This window comes from Bubalus kerabau, chromosome 1 (assembly GCF_029407905.1).
Source record: "Bubalus kerabau isolate K-KA32 ecotype Philippines breed swamp buffalo chromosome 1, PCC_UOA_SB_1v2, whole genome shotgun sequence".
NCBI classification, from domain to species: domain Eukaryota; kingdom Metazoa; phylum Chordata; class Mammalia; order Artiodactyla; family Bovidae; genus Bubalus; species Bubalus kerabau.
Genome location: NC_073624.1, coordinates 142,995,634 through 143,014,111, shown reverse-complemented (window position 1 = coordinate 143,014,111; position 18,478 = coordinate 142,995,634). Strand labels below are relative to the sequence as shown.

Sequence of the window (18,478 nt, the reverse complement as noted above, 5' to 3'; positions counted from 1 at the left end):
ATCTGGAATTCAGAAGGGGAAGGTGTTTACCCTTCTCTCTAGGCTGATGAACCACTGAGTACAGTTCCCTTAAGATGGAACTACTACAGTTAGAAGTTCAAAGGCATCCTCTGCAGAATCAGCACTTCTTGGGTTGATAAGCATAGAGAATACCCTTTGAAAGAAGTACCAAAAGTATCTTCAAGGCTTCTCTAGTGGCTCAGCAGTAAAGAATTGCCTGCCAGTGTCGAAGAAACATGTTCGATCCCTGATCTGGGAAGATCCCACATGCAGTGAAGGAACAAAGCCCATGCACCAAAACTATTGAGCCTGTGCTCTGGAGCCTGCGAGCCACAACTACTGAGCCCACACATCATAACTACTGAAGCCTGCAACCCCATGCTCCAAAACAAGAGAGGCCACCACACGAATGTAAACTGGTATAGCCAGTTTATAGTTCATGGAGAACAGTATGGAGGTTCCTTAAAAAACTAAAAATAGAGCTACCATATGACCCTGCAATCCCACTCCTGGGCATATGTCCAGCGAAAAACATGGTACGAAAAGATACATGCCCCTCAATGTTCATTGCCACACTGTTTACAAGAGCCAAGACATGGAAACAACCTAAATGTTCATTGACAGAGGAATGGATAAGGAAGATGTACATATATACAATGGCATATTACCCAGCCATTTAAAAAGTGAAATAATGCCATTTGCAGCAACATAGAGGGACCTAGAGAGCAATATACTGAGTGAAGTAAGTCAGACAGAGAAGGAGAAATATATAACATCCCTTATATACGGAATCTGAAAAGAAATGATACAAACGAACCTACTTACAAAACAGAAAGAGACTTACAGACTTAGAAAATGACCTGTGTTTGCCAGAGGGAAGGAATAGTTAGGGATTTTTGGAAGGTCGTGTACACAGTTCAGTTCAGTTGCTCAATCATGTTCAACTCTTTGCAACCCCATGGACTGCAGAATGCCAGGCTTCCCTGTCCATCACCAACTCCCAGAGCTTATTCAAACTCATTATGTCCATTGAGTCAGTCATGCCATCCAACCATCTTATCCTCTGTCATCCCCTTCTCCTCTCACCTTCAATCTTTCCCAGCATCAGGGTCTTTTCAAATGAGTCAGTTGTTCGAGTCAGGTGGCCAAAGTATTGGAGTTTCAGCTTCAGCATCAGTCACAAACGAATATTCCGGACTGATTTCCTTTAGGATTGACTGATTGGATCTCCTTGCAGTCCAAGGAACTCTCAAGAGTCTTTTCCAACACCACAGTTCAAAAGCATCAATTCTTCAGCACTCAGCTTTCTTTATAGTCCAATTCTCACATCTATACATAACTACTGGAAAAACCATAGCTGTGACTAGATGGATCTTTGTTGGCAAAGTAATGTCTCTGCTTTTTAATATGCTGTCTAGGTCGGTCACAGCTTTTCTTCCAAGGAGCAAGCATCTTTTAATTTCATGGCTGCAATCACCATCTGCTGCGATTTTGGAGCCCGCAAAAATAAAGTCTGTCACTGTTTCCATTGTTTCCCCATCTATTCGCCATGTACTGATGGACCAAATGCCATGATCTTAGTTTTCTGAATGTTGAGTTTTAAGCCAACTTTTTCTCTCCTCTTTCACTTTCAACAAGAGGCTCTTTAGTTCTTCTTCACTTTCTGTCGTAAAGGTTTTGTCCTCTGCATATCTGAGACTATTGATATTTCTCCCAGCAATCTTGATTCCAGCTTGTGCTTCATCCAGCCCAGTATTTCACATGATGTACTCTACATATATGTTAAATAAACAGGATGACAATATACAGCCTTGACGTACTCCTTTCCCAATTTGGAACCAATCTGTTGTTCCGTGTCCAGTTCTAACTGTTGCTTCTTGACCTGCATACAGATTTCTCAGGAGGCAGGTCAAGTGGTCTGGTAGTCCCATCTCTTTAAGAATTTTCCACAGTTTGTTGTGATCCACACAGTCAAAGGCTTTGGCATAGTCAATAAAGCAGATGTTTCTATGGAACTGTCTTGCTTTTTCGATGATCCAGCAAGTGTTGGCAATTTGATCTCTGGTTTCTCTGGCTTTTCTAAATCCAGCTGGAACATCTGGAAGTTCATGGTTCAGGTACTGTTGAAGCCTGGCTTGGGGAATTTTAAGCATTACTTTGCTAGTGTGTAAGATGAGTGAAATTGTGCAGTAGTTTGAACATTCTTTGGCATTGCCTTTCTTTGGGATTGGAATGAAAACTGACTTTTTCCAGTCTTGTGGCCACTGATGAGTTTTCCAAATTTGCTGGCATATGGAGTACAGCACTTTCACACCATCATCTTCTAGGATTTGAAATAGCTCAACTGGAATTCCATCACCTCTGCTAGCTTTGTTCGTAGTGATGCTTCCTAAGGCTCACTTGACTTCAAATTCCAGGATGTCTGGCTCTAGGTAAGTGATCACACCATCATGGTTATCTGGGTCGTGAAGATTATTTTTATATAGTTCTTCTGTGTATTCTTGCCACCTCTTCTTAATATCTTCTGCTTCTGTTAGGTCCATACCATTTCTGTCCTTTATTGTGCCCATCTCTGCATGAAATATCCTCTTGGTATCTCTAATTTTTTTGAAGAGATCTCTAGTCTTTCCCATGTACACACTGCTATATTTAAAATGGATAATCAACAAAGACCTACTGTATAGCCCATGGAACTCTGCTCAATATTATGTGCCATCCTGTATGGAAGGGAGTTTGGGGGGAAATGGATACATGCATATGTGCGGTTGAGTTCCTTCACTGTTCACCTTAAACCACCACATTGTTAATCAGCTATACTGCAAAACAAAATGCTTTTAATGTTACACAAAATTAAAATTAAGGAAAAAAAACAAAAGAGGCCACCACAATGAGAGGTCCAAGCACCACAACTGGAGGGTAGCCCCCTCTCAACACAAGTAGAAAAGACCCCACAAAGCAGTGAATATCCAGCATAGGCAAGAACAAATAAATACACGAATTTTTTTTAATTATTTGAAAAAAAAAAAAAAAGCTCCAAGTATCCCTGTAAGAGACCAAATGTTTGAAACAGTTGTATCTCCAGAAGATGTCTGTCCAAGAAAATGCTCTCAACTCTCAATTCCACATAGAACCAGGAGTAATTAAACATCTCACCTAGAATGTACCCCAGAGAAAAGAATTCAGTATATTTCAGTGAATGTTCGCCAAAACCAAAACATTTCCCTCCTTGACTCTTGGCTTTCATACCCTCTTCTGCATATGACTTTTAAAGTATTTTCTGTTAAGGACAAACAAAGGGTCAGTAAAAGACATTTTCACAGAAAGCCACAGAGTTGTACCCTAGGAATAAGATTGAGATAGGCATGAAACTAAGTGGCCAGGGATACAGAACAGATTGATGATTCAAATTAATTTTGCCAAAGGACTTGCCTGGTATCTATTCCTTCCTGCACTGGGTTGCAATGGTGGAATCTTGTGATCTCCTAAAAGTAAGAATCAAAACCACAGTGAGATACCACTTCATATCTACTAAGATGGTTATACTCAAAAAAATAAAAAGCAACAAGCATGATGAGAATGTAGAGAAATTGGAACCCTCATACGTTGTTGGTGGGCATGTAAAATGGTGCAGTGGTGGAAAATAGGCAGTTTCTCAAAAAGTTAAACACAGAATTACCTAGCATTTCCATTCTTAGATATATACCCAGAAAGATTGAAAACAGGTATTCAAATACTTGTACACATATGTTCACAGTAGCATTGTTCACAATAGCTAAAAGATAGAAACAAGTATCTATCAGCTAATGAATGGATAGACAAATCATTGTACATACATACAATGAAAAGGAGTAGTATTCAGCCATAAAAAGGAACGCAGTATTGATACATGCTATGATGCTGATGAACTTCAAAAACATTTTGCCAAGTGAAAGAAGTCAGTCACAAAAGGTTAAATGTATGATTCCATTTATATGAAATATCCATAAAATGCAAATCCATAGAGATAGAGAGCAGACTGATGGCTTCCAGGGACTAAGGGGAGGAAGGAATAGACAGTAACTACTTCATGATGTAGGGTTTTATTTGCGGGCAAGGAAAATGTTTTGGCACTAGATAAAGGTATTGTTTGTAAAACATTATGAATGTGCTAAATGCCAATGAGCTATACAGCTGAAAATGATTAATTTTATGTTATTTGAATTTCACCTCAATTTTAAAAGGAGACAGGAAATATCAACAATTATAATAATAGCACAGATTTCAAACAGTAAGGAAGTAAGTTTATACAATGGTCTTCAAAATGTGAAAATACCCAGAGTAAACTAGAGTTTGGACAGAAGAGGGAGCAAGAAACACACAGACATATAGAATTTACATTTCTTTTTAAATTCTGAAAATACATTGATTTTTTTTTTCCAGTATCATGTCACTACTCTTCTCCTTGAATTGCAATATCTTCTAAAATTAGTAGAGAATTTTTAAAATGAATAAACACTTCAATACCGAGAAAGAAATATGGAGGACTCACATAATTTTCAGCATGAGGGGTTGACCTGAGAGATCATTCAGTCCAGCTGCCCTTGTTTTACAAATGGGAAACATAGACTCAGAGAGACACCTACACGCCTCGCCCAAGGCCACACCGCAGAGCTGGAGCTAGCAGCAGCCTGGGGTTGTTTGGGGACTGTGCTTTCCAGGATAGAAGCTCCAACTGTGTTCTCTGTGGTTTTATTTTTTTCTCTTGAATCACATATCTAAAATGTTTCCAGGCCTGTAGCAAATCACTGTCAGACACCCCTTCCTCAGCTTTTCAGCATTCACATCCAAGGAAAATTGGGTTAAAATTAACATCTCTAGCACAGCCTTACATGGTAAAGTCCCAAACATTCTGCCCAGCATGTGTCAGATGTTAGCAGAGCAAGCCAGCGTGCTGCGGCCTTATTCCCAGGAAGGGGAAGCGGGGGTTAAGAGACTGTATGTATGTGCCACCTACCTGTCAGCTATGGTCAACACATCTTTTGAGAATCAGTCCAAAGGGCCTGAACTCCTCTCCCAGATGCTGCCATCCAGACCATTCTTCCAGCCCTCGCCTTCTACACTAGAGGGCTGATTAAGCAGTTTCCCCAAACAAAGACCATTCTCTCCCAAGCCCAGCTGTCTAAATAAATTTTTGCATTTTTTTAACCCAATTGCATGCATGTCTTAGGACTTCTTTGGAACCTGCTGGTGCATTCCCTTCCTCCCCTTCCTACCCCAGTTACCAGGATGAGACACTTCCTCAATGGCCTCCAGAAAAGCAGAATCTGCAGTGAACACCCAACATACATTTTGACTCAAGGTTATAATGCAGATAAGGAACAGTCACAGCAGGAACTAAACTTGAAAGCTCCCTACCCCGAGAGGGCAACCCCAAACTGGATACCAGCACCTTAAACATTACTATTTAATTTTGCTAACAGCAGCCATTTGTCTTCATTAAATTTTCAAATGTTTTGGGATTAAGAGTGGGCTCTGGAGTTATCCGCGTGGTCTTAGTTAACTGTATATAACCTCCTTTGACTTCAGTTGGTTCATCTCTAAAATGACATAACAATGAGCATCTACCTCTTAAAGCAACTTTGAGAAGATAGAATGTTTGCAGTGCATCTATGAGTGCCTGGCTCATTCTAAGTGTTCAATAAATATTATCTACTAATATCCTTCCCCAGAGAAGGCATGTTAATTACTCTTCAATCATGGAGAAGAGCCTATCCACAGCTAGGGGTAGACTATTGCTAATATTTAGGGCAACATATCTTCAGGAACAGCTCAAAGAAGAATCCAGGAGTCCCCAACATGTGATCTAATGCCTGATGATCTGAGGTAGAGCTGATATAGTAATAATAGAAATAAAGTGCACAATAAATATAATGCATTTAAATCATTCCAGAAACCATCCTCCCTCCCCTGGCCGTGGAAAAATTGTCTTCCACAAAACTGGTCTCTGGTGCCCAAAAGGCTGGGGACTGGTGCACGAACCTGTCTATTCTGAACTTCCACAGGCTCTGAAAGGATTCCTGAGTTGGAGGGCCTGATCTATAGCCCTCTCCAGATCTTATTCCCTCTCCAACATGCCAGAACCCCTCTGCTTGTATACATCTAGCAATAGGAAATTCCCCTCTTCGCCAGGCAGTTCATGCCTTTTGTGGCTCCTTACTGTTTCTATTTCGGTCCCCTGGGTCCATGCAGCAGAAGGTGCTTAGTCCTTCAAACATGTAAAATTATCATGTTTCTGAAAATCCCCATGTTCCTAAAGTGTTATCCCAGGGCCTGATTGATAGCCCCTCCACAGGAACTCCTGCTTGTCAATACACTTCAGAACCACCCAGTTTCTAGAAGGGAGGCTGCCCAGCTCTAAGGCAGCCAGGCTGGAAAGAGGATTGTAAAGAAAGCAAGGGGAACAGGTCCTCTTTACCCTTCTACCCATGAAATAAATGATGAAGTAATATATGAAAAATATTCAGCATGCAGTTTGACACATTATATTCACTGAACACTCTGTTTCCTTTCCCCTCCCTTCCTAAAGTCATATGGAAAGCATAAATAAATAAGTTAGGTTCTGGGCTTCCCTTGTGGCTCAGCTGGTGAAGAATCTGTCCGCAGTGTGGGAGACCTGGGTTTGATCCCTGGGTTGGGAAGATCCCCTGGAGAAGTGAAAGGCTACCCACTCCAGTATTCTGGCCTAGAGAATTCCATGGACTACACCCATGGGGTCGCAAAGAGTCAGACACAACTGAGCAACTTTCACTTTCACTTCAAGTTGGGTTCTAATTACATTGCTGGAGACTCAGGAAGATCTAGTAGCTTGCCCTCAATTACAGAGCGGTTGAGCAAGGATATGAACTCAGGCCACCTGATGTAAAGTCCCTTGTGTTTTCCTCCGCACCAGACATGTCTTCCACAGCTCATCATAACATGCTTAAGGACTCAGCTGCAACACAAAGCAACACAAACTATTCACTCACATTGAGCCTGCAGTCGTTGACTTTGACTGGGTTCCACCAAGCTACCATAGTCGATAAAAATATCCGTCTAGACCAAGGCTCCACAAAGTGTAACCTGTGGGCCAAATTTCACCACTGCTTGTTTTTGTAAATGTAGATTTTTTGGAAGATAGCCATGCCCATTTACTTTCATATTATGCTTGTTTTCATACTGCAATGGCAGAATTGAATAGAAACTGTATGGTCTCCAAAATCTAAAATATTTATGAGGTAGCCCACTACAAAAAAAAAAAAAAGTTTGTCAACCCTTCTCTAGACCCACACTGTATTGGCAATAGCTAATTGTCCCATAGATAATCCTAAGACCATGAGTGAGAGGAACAATGAAATCACAATGCTTTGAAATAGTATTTCTCTCAGTGGATATTTCTTAAATACATGTCTATGTGTTGGCACTTTTTCCACATTAACCATAATCCACTTTTCTAGGATTGGCTATACAATCACAGAACTACTGTAACACCTGTTTCAATCTCTGTTTCACGTGATAATTTCTCAAGTTGCTGTAAGAGTAGCTTTGTGGATAGCAGTTTCCATTTTTCCAACCTCCAGGCAGGTTGCCTCTTCCCCCATGTACAGTTTTGGTAGGACTTTCAATCAAGGTGCCCTGCCCTCCTCTAACCAAAGATGGGCTTGAGACTCAAATGGCCCATTAGGACTCCTTTCCCAGAATTTCACACCTGTAATATCACAACTCATGGCCAGAAATTTAGTGAGAACTGATTTGTACCTGCAGCAGCGTCCTTCCAAGATTCCTGATTCCTGCTGCTCTGCAAACTGTCCTTTCCAAGCCTGGTGCTTCAGATGTAAGCTCCACTTTAAACTAAGTTGACCAGATCTGTGTGTCACTTGTAACCAGTCCCAGCTGATATAATCAGTTCATAAAAACCTGCAGGGTAGGAGAATTTGTCTCTAAGGAATCATATTCCCTCTAACCAAAATAGAACTAGAGGAGAAAAGTCTTGGTTGAACCTATAAAACCTTAGAAGAGATTTTTAATTCAATTTTTGAGTGCAGAAACATATAAGGAGATTGTGATCATCATGTCAGATTTTAAGTTAGTACCAATAGTCATTATATAGTGAATTCCTGATGCCCATGTAATCTTACTTCTCTAGGAGTAGTAGCTGATTTCTTTGTGACAACATGGTACCTTTAGTATTGAGCCTCAGCAGTTACCTCCCCAAAGTGTCCACTTGGGGACATTTGCCAGTTTGTGATGATAAAATCTTGGGTGAGGATTTTTATTGTCTTTAACATGTAACTGACAAAATAACAAAACACAACTCACCACCTCTGATTCCTGACATTCGCACCAGAGGCTGTTGGGGGATGCTAGGAGCTAGGATGACCCAGGAGATCAGTGCAAACTGATCAATGCAGGGGTACCCCCAGCCTCGGTCTCAACATCAAAAAGTCTGCCAGGCAGTGAGAAAGCAGTGGGTATCCAAAGGACGGAAAAATGAAAATTTCCTCTGGAAATTCAATTCCTGCATGAATTGAACTGTACAAGGACTCTGAAGATCATTTTGTTGTCGTTCAGTTGCTAAGTCATGTCTGACTCTTTGCAACCCCGTGGACTACAAAATGCCAGGCTTCCCTGTCCTTTGCTATCTCCCAAAGTTTGCTGAAACTCATGTCCATTGAGTCGGTGATGCCATCCAACCATCTAATCCTCTGTCACCCCCTTCTCCTTCTGCCCTCAATCTTTCCCAGCATCAGGGTCTTTTCCAATAAGTCAGCTTAAGACCATTTAATCCACTGACTATCTAAGGAAGGAATTCCCTTTTGGAAAAAAAATCCTGAAGATTGGGTGTCACTAGAGATGTGGCACCCCACTCCAGTACTCTTGCCTGGAAAATCCCATGGACGGAGGAGCCTGGAAGGCTGCAGTCCATGGGGTCGCTGAGGGTTGGATACGACTGAGCAACTTCACTTTCACTTTTCATTTTCCTGCATTGGAGAAGGAAATGGCAACCCACTCCAGTGTTCTTGCCTGGAGAATCCCAGGGACAGGGGAGCCTGGTGGGCTGCTGTCTATGGGGTCGCACAGAGTCAGACACGACTGAAGTGACTTAGCAGCAGCAGCCAAGCTGTCCATTTGAATACCATCAATGATGGTGAACTCATTGCCTGTAAGGCAGCTCACTTCATTTTTATTTTTTTATTTTTTTTTTCACTTCATTTTTAGACAGCACAAATTGTTAGCAACTTCTAACAACTCTGATTTGAATAAAATCACAAAAAACTACTCCTCCCTTTTTTTCTGTGGTCATCCTTCATACCTACATTGATCATAGTTTTCATAGCCCACTATACTTTCTCAACTCCTAACCCAATACCCCAAATGGTCCAAATCATTTTTCATGTGCCACAGATTAAGTTTTTACTTTCCTGCCTGTAGAGGTCAACCGGGCCCTGGCAGGAAAGATGTGGCACACCCAAATTTAGTAACGTGTGGACAGATTAATGAAAGGACCATTTACAAAAGTGGGAGCAGAGGGTAGGGAAAGTAAAAAGATAGTACAATACCCCAGGGTATTGAAGAAACAGGGAAAACAGTTAACAGAACCTGGGTACAGAGCAAGCAAAGTAAACAGGATTGCCTGGCAGGACCTGTGACCTTCAGCTTCAGATGGTAGCCTCACAGGAATGAGTTGGCAAAATAAACAGTCTTCCCTACCTCTTCTCCTTGACTCTGATCTCCTGCCAGAGCATTCCATTGGCCAAACATAATTGGAAACTTGAGGAAAAGGGAGTCCATCAGTGCACTTTATACAAGGTTAGACCCTTGGAACATAGAGCAGAGCAGTGAGAAAATCTGAGGAGCAAATGGAAAATATCACAGGACATCTCATGTCATGTCTACTCAGCATTTGTGTGTGTGTGTGTGTTAGTAGCTCAGTTGTGTCTGATTCTTTGCAACCCCATGGACTGTAGCCCGCCAGGCTCCTCTGTCCATGGAATCCTCCAGGCAAAAATACTGGAGTGAGTAGCCATCCCCTTCTCCAGGGGATCTTCCTGACCCAGGGATAAAACCTGGGTCTCCTGCATTGTAGGTGGACTCTACCACCTGAGCTACCAGGGAAGCCCACTCAGCATGTATACACTTTTTAAAAAAATATTTATGTATTTATTTGGCTTCATTGAGTCTTGGTTGTGGCACAAGAGATCTTCATTGCCTTGTGTGGCATCTTTCATTGCGGGGCACAGACTCTCCAGTTGTAGCACAAAAGCTTAGTTGCTCCGAGGCATGTGGGATCCTAGTTCCCCCACCAGGAATCAAACCCATGTCCTCTGCATTGCAAGGCAGACTTTTAACCACTGCACCACCAGAGAAGTCCCATGCATTCACTTTTATTCTGGTAACAGCACCTCAGTTTTCTTCTGGGGAACCCCTTCCCTCCCATTCTCCTGTCACATAATTTAAGCCCATTTGATAGCATCTCTACCAGCAAGGGAGGTCCTGTGACTCAGGCCTGACCAGTCAGCACCACACCCCTCTAACCACGGTAACTGGCTCAGAAATAAACACGGAACTCATTTAAGGACAATGCAAAGCAAACTGCTGTTTTTCTGCAGGAGAGGCATGTTCTCCTTCCCCTTATACTGGAAGATATTAGCCTGGAAGCTGGGCCAGGTGTCCTTTGATCTCCCACGGCCAGGCGAGGCGCTGGTGGAGAAGCCGTTCAGTAAGGCCACAGCCCAGCTCATAGACGAGGAGGTGTGGCGGCTCATAGGCTCCGTGCATGAGAGCACCCTGGACCTGCTCACGCGCTGCCGCGAGCAGGTGGACAAGGTGGGCAGGCGCCTGCTGGAGAAGGAGGCGCTGGAGCCGGCCGACATGATGGAGCTGCTCCGGCCGCGGCCGTTCACCGAGAAGATCACCTACGACGAGCTCGTGGAGGGCACAGGCGGCCTGGAGGAAGACACAGCCCTTCCCGAGGGTCTGCAGGGCTGACGTGGGGGGCCCGCTGCAGGAGAGCCCAGCCTAGCGCCTCTGCCTGGAGAGCAGCCTCCGGGACCCCCAGGAAGCAAATTAAAGCACATGTAACCCGAAGCAATGGCACCCCACTCCAATACTCTTGCCTGAAAAATCCCATGGATGGAGGAGCCTGGTGGGCTGCAGTCCATGGGGTCGCTAAGAGTCGGACACGACTGAGCAACTTCACTTTCACTTTTCACTTACATTGGAGAAGGAAATGGCAACCCACTCCAGTGTTCTTGCCTGGAGAATCCCAGGGATGGGGGAGCCTGGTGGGCTGCCATCTATGGGGTCGCATAGAGTCGGATATGACTGAAGCGACTCAGCAGCAGCAGCCTGGAGCTACTGGAAGCCACATGGCCCCCCAAGGGAAGAACCTGGATAAAGAGAAAGTCAACTCAGAGGAAGGCAGAGCCAAGAGAGAGAAAGACTCATTCCTAATAATGTTTTGAGTTCCTATATTCAATTGTGCCTGAAAGCTACCCTGTCTGCTGCTGCTGCTAAGTCGCTTCAGTCGTGTCCGACTCTGTGCAACCCCATTGACAGCAGCCTACCAGGCTCCCCCGTCCCTGGGATTCTCCAGGAAAGAACCCTATCTATTCCAGTCCGAAATTTAAATGATATTGAAGGGAGTCTCCTGGTGGTCCTGTGGTTAGGAATCTGTCTTGTAATGCAGGGGATGTGAGTTCAGTCCCTAGTTTGGGAATGGAGATCCCATGTGTGCAGAGCAACTGGGCCCAGGAGCCACACTGGAGAGTCTGCTTTCCCCAGCGCAAGACCTCACATGGTGCACCAACGATCCCGCATGCCACAAATGGGACCCAAGGTAGCCAAATAAATAAATAGACAAATATTAAATATAATAATAATAAATTATATTGAAAAGACAAGATCCTGTAGTCTAAAGAGCACTGGTTCCATCACCTTCTAGCTAGGCAACATTGGCAAAACACTTCACTTTGTGATCTTCAAGTTCCTTGACTTTAAAACAGGAAATTATAATGCCCTGCCACCCTCTTAGGCTTATTATGAGTACCAAACAAGATCACAGATTTAAAGGTCCCTTGTGAACTGCAAGGCATTGTGTAAATATCACAGATTCTCGTCCAGGTCATCCCCACCTTCAGATGCACAACCCTCGGGACATTGGTAACACAGTGTTCCAGTCAGGGGCACACAACATTCTAAAATTACTTCCCAGGCTGAGTAATGACATATTGGAAAGCAGCTGTTAAGAGCAATGGCAATCTCCACATTGCCAAATGGAAAAAGAGAAAGAAAGAAGGAAATTGACAAAATTGGCTTTATTTTAAAGACACAGACTGGAATCAGCAACTAAGAAACAGAATCATGAGAAAAATTCTACTGAATTAAAAACTGTGTCTGAAACAATGTCAGAACAGAAGACAGAAACAGGCAAAAGTGAAGAAAAATGGTCCATGCTCTGGGGCACTGTGATTCAAACTCCAACAGTCACAGCTGGGAAGCAACAGAGTCAAAATCAAAAACCACAGAACAGACAAGACAGAGTGCTTCCCTGAGGACAGAGAACTGTTGAAAGGGAAAGCCCATACGTGACCACCATAAAATACTGGGAAAGAATAAAGGCAGAGGCCAGCCAGTGGGGCAGTAAACCCAAGCTCAGAAAAACAGAAAGATATCAAAGGTCTCACAGCTGAAGCCAGTATGATGGTGAGCACAGAATCTGAGGGCTCTTCACCCAGTGGCTAAACCCCATGTGGAAATTTCAAAACTGGAATGGGAAAAATTTGAAGCACAGCTAGGAAAATGTCTTACCGCAGAGGTTAAAGAAAAAAACACATCTGCAAAATGTTTCAGTGTGCTCCTCAGTAGCTCACCTCACAAACACCAGGCTTGGATAAAGTGCTTGGCTGTGTGCTGGCCCAGCAGTTTGATTCTATTGCAGACTAAAATTAAAGAGCAGAGGAAAAACTGATCATCAGCATGCCAAGTGCACCATAGTTTACCAATGGACTGAAAACTGAAAGAGGGGTTAAGTCCAAATGAAAGTAAAATCTCTCTCGTCCAACTGAAGAAACAAAGTGCTCCAAAGAAATGTATTTCAAAAACGACTTTTAGCATCAAGCCAAGGACTGTGTTAAGTTTTATGTGGGTTTTCCAGGTGGCGCTATTGGTAAAGAATCCGCCTGCCGGTGCAGGAGACATATAGGTTTGATCCCTAGGTTGGGAAGATCCCCTTGAAACGGGAATGGTAACCCACTCCAGTATTCTTGCCTGGAGAATCCCATGGACAGAGGAGACAGAAGCAACATAGTCCTTCCCCTATCCTCAATGCACCCCCAGTCAAATAACAATCCCATTGAGAAGGAAAATCTCACTAGACCAAGACAGAACATAGGATGGAATACAGCAGCTGGAACAAACCAGACTTATGTAGCTGTAAAGCAGGTGTCTGCTCAATGAAAGTCCCCTCCCCATCAACCCCCCCCAAAAAAAAAAAAAAAAAAAAACAGACTCACATCACCATTTTCTTCCCTCGTTTAGGAGGAAATGAATAAATCAACTGGAAAAGATTTGTTGGTACTTTCCTCCCTGTCCCAATCATCCCTCCCCAAACACAACATCATCCTGCCCCTCCCACATCCACACTGTACGTAGAATCCTTCTTTCCTTGATTCCTTGTCTTGGCCGCTGTCTTCTCTTGCCTGGACTGCCCAGATTATCTGCTTATTCCCATTCTCTCTCCCTTATAATCAGTCTTCTGCTCATGTAAACTAGATCAAAACCCTTCCATGGCTGCCAAGACTACAATGAAATATTAACTCTTCCAAGACCCTGTACCTTCCAACTTCTGACCACTCCTTTAGCTCATTTCATGGGACTCTCCACCTCACTCCATCCAGCCTCACTGACTGCTCCATTCTGTGAATGCACCACACTTTTTGCCACCAAAACATTTTAGCATATACTTTTCTCTGTCTGTGATGCTGTTTGTTCCCTCCCACTGTTTACCTAACTCCTCTTCACCATGAAGTCTCAATTTAAAAGTTTCTCCTGGGAATTCCCCGGCAGTGCAGTGGCTAGGATGCCACACTTTCACTGCACAGGGCCCAAGCTCAATCCCTGGTCAGGGAACTAAGATCCCCAAAGTTGCATGGTGTGGCCAAAAATCAAACAAGTTCCTTCCCTCAGAGAAGTCCTTCTAAGCTCCCACCAAAAATTAGGCCTCAGAGCACCCTATACTTTTCTTTACCATAGTTGGTAATTACACATATTTATTCTGTCTCTGACTCCTCACAATACTTAAGAGTTGGGAACTGCTCTGCTTGCTCCCTACTGTACACCCAGCTCCTAGATTAGATCCTGGCACCCAGAAGGGGATCAGAAAATACTTGCTGAATGAAAAAATATCCTCTGCACTAACATGGTGTACAAAAGTAGAAATTATGTCCTCTTTGTTCAAAGTGCATCCAATCTAAAATACACAAAACAAACAGAAGCAGAATAAAATAGAAGAAAATCACATGTAGGACAGATCATATGGAAAGTGCCATAGAGGTGCATAGGCACTCCACATAAGTTACGAAACAGAAAACACTGAGAAATTTCTATCTTCAGGGGAACCCACCCTCACCCCATGGATTCACTAGTAATCACTATTTTCTACAAAAGCAGAACCAAAAATAAAATAAATATATTTTTTAAAAAACAAATAAAACCCATCTACCTGTCCATAAACAGAAACCAAAGAATCTCTGCTTACTAACCTAGGATTGCAACCAGTGAAAAGTGAAAATATTAGCTGCTCAGTCATCTTCGGCTCTTTGTGACTCAATGGACTGTAGACCACCAGGCTCCTGCGTCCATGGGATTTCCCAGGCCAGAATATTAGAGTGGGTTGCCATGCCCTTCTCCAGAAGATCTTCCCCACCCGGGGATCGAACCTGGGTCTCCTGCATTGCAGGCAGATTCTTTACTGTCTGTGGCACCAGGAAACCAACCGATAGCTAACTGCATCAGCAGCACCAAAACTATGCTGACTGCCTGTGTAGTCCCCAAATTCGCATCATTGGAGAAGTACAGAAATACGGAAGAAAAAACTAACCCCAAAACTGATTCCACTTGAAGACATAGTGTTGGAAAGCATCACACCTACACTTAAACAAGGAACAAGCTAAAGAAACTGTAAATTAACAATTTTTTATGAAATCAGAAAACTGAGGTCACAGAGCCAATAACCAACACAGAATCTGAAGAAAGACAGACATCCACAAGGAAGAAACAGGACCCAGGCCTTTAACTGGGACAAACACGTGACACCACGTAGAAGCCCCTAAGAATTTAGTTAGAAATGTTTAACAAATTACTGAAGGCCAAACATAGGCTCACTAAGGGCTGCAGTAATAGAAGTTGGGTGAAGGGTGTATGGGAGCTTCCGGTACTATCTTTGCAACTCTTCTTTAAGTCCAAAACTATTTACAACAAAAATAACTGGGGACTCATGAGTACTACTGAACGTGGACAGAGGCAAACTGAAAACAGGTCTCCTGGGACGTCTCCCACCCCAGGCATGCATGGAACTCTCAAAAGAAACAATGTCCATGAAGATGACCTCACTCACCAAGAATATCGGGAAGAAAAAAAAAAACAGGAACTCTAATGAGTAAGTCAGTCCACAGACCCAACAAACAGAAGTTTTCACCCCTGAAAAAGTATGTATACATTTATTTTGCATTTCTAGAAATTAGAATTGAGGTTCACTTCACATTAATGAAAATAAATGCAGAAGGAAGGTATGGGATGCATGGACACACACACAAAAAAACAGAAAACCCATTGGTAAATTTAAGCAAGAATCGACTATAAAAATAATGAGGATGGGGGCACAAGGTATATGAGAACCCCAAGTACTTTCCACTCAATTTTGCCATGAACCTAAAACTGCTTTTTAAAAAAGTTTACTTTTTAAAAAATAAGTACATGATGATAACTTTTTTGTATGGAAAACAAAATGGAATTAAAATACTAGATAAAAATAGCACAGAAGATGGAAAAGCTACTCAAAGCAGACCAGCGAAGAAATATTTAAAGGAAGTTAAAGAATCCTAAAATTATTAATCTTATTCAGGAGGAAAACAGAAATATTAATCCCAGGGACGGGGGAGCCTGGTGGGCTGCCATCTATGGGGTCGCACAGAGTCGGACACGACTGAAGTGACTTAGCAGCAGCAGTATTAGACATTGTTAAAAAATATATATGTGACTAACTGCTTCCTTTTAAAAAATCAGCTTTAAGATGACAACACACACACTGATACAAATGGAAGAACTTACGCTGGAAAAAACCTTAGAACTGAGCAGCTTCTACACATGAGGCAAAGCAGAAGCCCACAGGAAGCAGGTGGGAAAGGGTGGGACACAGGCCCCTCTCCCCTCCCCGCATCCCACATTCGGCAGGAGACCCTCAGTCAGAAGGAAGCAGCACCCAGAACACCTCTGAGGAGCAAAGGATTTGAACGAACCCCACACAAGGTACCCCAACCTTTAAGAACTGCACCTGAAAGATGAGCCCCCAAAATGTCTAGCTTTGAAAATCAACTGGGGCTCACATGCCAAAGACCCAGAAGACTGCAGGGACCTGAGCAAACCAGGGTTTCCCTGACCCTGGGTCCAGCGCGAAGCACCCGCTGGGCACCCAGACTTTGTGTGGAGGAGGCTCCTCTGCTTGTCCCGGAACTTCAGCCTAAGGGGCAGGCCTCTGATTTGACATACATTCGGGGTCTTACTGGAGTGCTCTCTGCCAGGGGAGACTGGCGGCCAAATCTCTGTACCTGCTGTCCGCCTCGCCTCAGCCGGGCACCGTGTTAGCGCCTCAGGATGCCCGCCATCTCCCGGAAGCGAGCTCTTCACGCCTCCAGCTGCCCGGGTCCGTCTTCACAGCTGCCGCCAAATGAAATCCGTTGGTCACCTGGCTCTGTGGGCAAATTGCCCGTTGGCCAAAAAAGCCAAAGCTTAGGAAGGTTGGAAACATGCCATCTCTCAGAGTTCGTAATGGTGGACTCTGAAGAAAACTTGAGACTCCAGAACTCAGGTTTCCAGAAGTAAATGCTGTCTTCCTGTATTCGTCAGTTTGAGCGAAAAGCCTTGAAATGGGCATTTTCTTTAAGTCTGCAATTCCTATCTTGGAGTGACTCCTCATTTACCTTAAGAGAATAATCTCAGGCATTTACAAATATTTAGCTATGAAACAGTCCTGACAGTTTAGAAGCAGGATTAAAGATGATTTTTTTTTCTCAGCTTTTGCTGATCTACATGTTCTATAAAAAGATAAATTACTTTGGGTTTTTTTTTAATATTTATTTTTATTTATTTCGCTGCAAGGGGTCTTAGTTGTAGCATGTGGGATCTAGTTCCCTGACCAGTAATTGAACTCTAGCCCCCTGCACTGTAAGTACAGACTCTTAGCCACTAGACCACCAAGGAAGTCCCATTTTCATTTTAAAAAGAGGTTTTTAATATTGGAAAGGAACTTAAGATGTTTAATATCCTTTCATGGTCTAGCATCATGTGGCTTTATGGTAGGCAAATACTGGATTTTAAGGTACATTAAGTCTCAAGCTCAAGAAGTCTCTTCACAAGCCTGTTGAAAACATTAGAGATTAACATTTTTAAAGCTATTAGATTTTATAGTCATGATTATCCTGTCTTGTCTGCGTTGATGACAAAAACACAGACAAATTGCTGATGATGTTCCATCCTACCCCCAGCCTGTTTTTTGCTTTGCAAACTTTCCTTCATCTTTCAAGTTCCACTCCCTGGTCCCCTGGTCTGGACTTCCACAAAAGAGGAGGCACGTCTGAATCTTAACCTTAAATCTTAAAGTAACCTGATGTGTTACTTTACCTGATTCCCAATTAAACTAAAAGATCCTTGAGGGCAGAAGCTAGTTCTATTTTTTTCCTCTTTTTTTAATTGATGTATAGTATACATTTCAGGTGTGCTGCTGCTGTCGCTTCAGTCGTGTCCGACTCTGTGCGACCCCATCGACGGCAGCCCACCAGGCTCCGCCGTCCCCGGGATTCTCCAGGCAAGAACACTGGAGTGGGTTGCCATTTCCTTCTCCAATGCATGAAAGAGAAAAGGGAAAGTGAAGTCACTCAGTCGTGTCCGACTCTTAGTGACCCCATGGACTGCAGCCCACCAGGCTCCTCTGTCCATGGATTTTCCAGGCAAGAGTACTGGAGTGGGGTGCCATTGCCTTCTCCGATTTCAGGTGTACAATATAATAATTCACTATTTTTAAAGGTTATAATTCATATATAGTTATGGGAAAATATTGGCTATATTCTCTGTGCTGTACCATATATCCTCATAGTTTGTAACTCTTAATCCTCTACCCCTAACTTGTCCTTATCTGGGAATCTGTTTCATTTTTTAAATTCCACACATAAGTGATATTATACAGTTA

The 18,478-nt window shown here is 43.1% G+C and overlaps 1 long non-coding RNA gene across 2 annotated transcripts in view; it reads right to left on the bottom strand.

Moving 5' to 3' along the window:
* The window catches only part of LOC129659277 (uncharacterized), a 105,170-nt gene extending 87,206 nt beyond the window's left edge, over window positions 1-17,964 (bottom strand). For both annotated transcript variants that reach the window (XR_008717929.1, XR_008717928.1), the window contains exon 1: window positions 16,842-17,964. This is a non-coding gene — a long non-coding RNA (uncharacterized LOC129659277). The remainder of the gene's footprint in view (window positions 1-16,841) is intronic.
* Window positions 17,965-18,478: the final 514 nt, after the last annotated feature.